This window comes from Acartia tonsa, chromosome 11, assembly GCF_053477335.1.
Source record: "Acartia tonsa isolate MP-2025a chromosome 11, ASM5347733v1, whole genome shotgun sequence".
Lineage (NCBI taxonomy): Eukaryota > Metazoa > Arthropoda > Copepoda > Calanoida > Acartiidae > Acartia > Acartia tonsa.
The window spans coordinates 19,146,786-19,148,521 of NC_137270.1; the positions used below are offsets into that span (position 1 = coordinate 19,146,786).

At 32.5% G+C, this 1,736-nt stretch overlaps 1 non-coding gene across 1 annotated transcript; it reads left to right on the plus strand.

The window, feature by feature from the left end:
* Positions 1-1,271: 1,271 nt before the first annotated feature.
* LOC145332986 (small nucleolar RNA U3) lies at positions 1,272-1,475 on the plus strand. The gene has a single exon (XR_013884399.1). It is a non-coding gene; the product is annotated as a small nucleolar RNA U3 (small nucleolar RNA).
* Positions 1,476-1,736: the final 261 nt, after the last annotated feature.

Below are 1,736 nucleotides of genomic sequence, written 5' to 3' on the forward strand. Positions count from 1 at the left end.
TTAGCCCCGAGGTGCCGAAAATACACTTATTTTAAAATTTCATTGGCTATACACATTTTGTACTTTAATTAAATCTGGATTTTAATAAAACTTTTTCACCAATAATCTTTATCTACAGAAGGAAAAATTCAACCAATTATCTTAAATAAAAGCTGAGAAATCTATGTCTCCACAAAAATGAAGGGACATCTCGAATTATAGAGTAGCTTCACAGCATCAAAAATAATTAAATTCGACTATGGTGAAAATTATAATCTCTTAATAAGAAGTTTATAAAGCTTAACTATTTAAATGGATACAGAATACGTTGATATGTTGGAAGGGGAAATTTTTTTGTCTATTTAGATTGCATTTATTGGACAGTTCGTTCATCCAGTTAGAAGGGAGGGGTTTTGTGGGTTATTTTTAGAGTACATGAAAATCTGGTGCAACATCCAAGTAATTATATATCGATTATTTTTTATTTGATTTGTTTCTGTCGTTTTTAATCAATTTATAAAAGAGTTCTGACAAATTAATTATTTATTCAAAGATTTAATTACATATTCTTAAAAATTGAGTAACTTCTTTATAGTTCAACATTTATTTCAAAAATATTTAAATCTATGTTTTTTAAAATATTATTTTTTTTTAATTTGCTTCTTATTTCTGTATGAAAGGTTGGGTGATGTTTTGGTTTTATAAAATTGGTGACCTAACCTTTTTTAAACAAACCTTATTAAAATGGGGCAAGTAACAATATTAAGGGTAAGTCATATTGAATATATGGTTAGCTAGCTGGGTTGCTTTTTAAAGGAGAGGTAATTGCTGTCTTATTATTGGATATTACCAAGTTTTGATGTAACCTTTGCATTTAAGAAATAGATATTACGTTCTTTTTGTATGGTTTGTTGTATTGCAACCAGTGCTAACTCTTGGTCCAGGCGGTTGCAGCATAAGCTGATACGCGATTTCTGTCAGAGCTGATAAAAGCTCACTAACAGCTACAAACACACACACATAACCTGCCTAGGAGCAGCGGCAGAGTTTTTCTACAAACACGTGTGTTATGTAGTCGATAATTTGGCACTAGGTGTCTCATTTTTTCAATTGAAGACCTCCTACCGGAGGTTACATCAACAAAGTATGTCACCAGCTATTTGAAAAAGTATAAAAATAGCATTTCTGAGGCAACATATCAACTGAATCAAGCTGTGTGTGGAGGTCTACAGCTGGTCAGCAACCTATCTATAGTCGTTTCAACATATCAACCAAAAAGATCACTGTTCGGTAAGATTATACTTCACATATTCATTTCTGTAGTATACATCCTTTGTTTCTTTACGAAACTTAAAGAAAGCTAAGCCATGATGATGAAATGAATGTCATGTCTTGAGAGTGAGAAGGCGCTGATGGTTGACACCATCAACATATCGATGATCGCTTGGAAGTCACTCTGTGATCTCCTAGATGGACTATGACATCAGATGAGTGGTTAAATTTATATCTCTGTTGTATGCTAGTCATACGCTAAACAATTTCAAGTACTGGCAAGCTTCACAAGCGCTTATTTACACTTTGTAGAAAAATAGCGGCTTCACCCCTAGCCTCTAGGGGTTTCGCCCTATGAAGTAATGGGAAGTCAACCCTCCTAAATAGAAATATACAAAAAAGTTATTCTAATATCAAAGTGTCATCTTGACATAGCTATTTTTATTTTAACTACATGAAAAGCATAGAAGTAACATTATCATCAT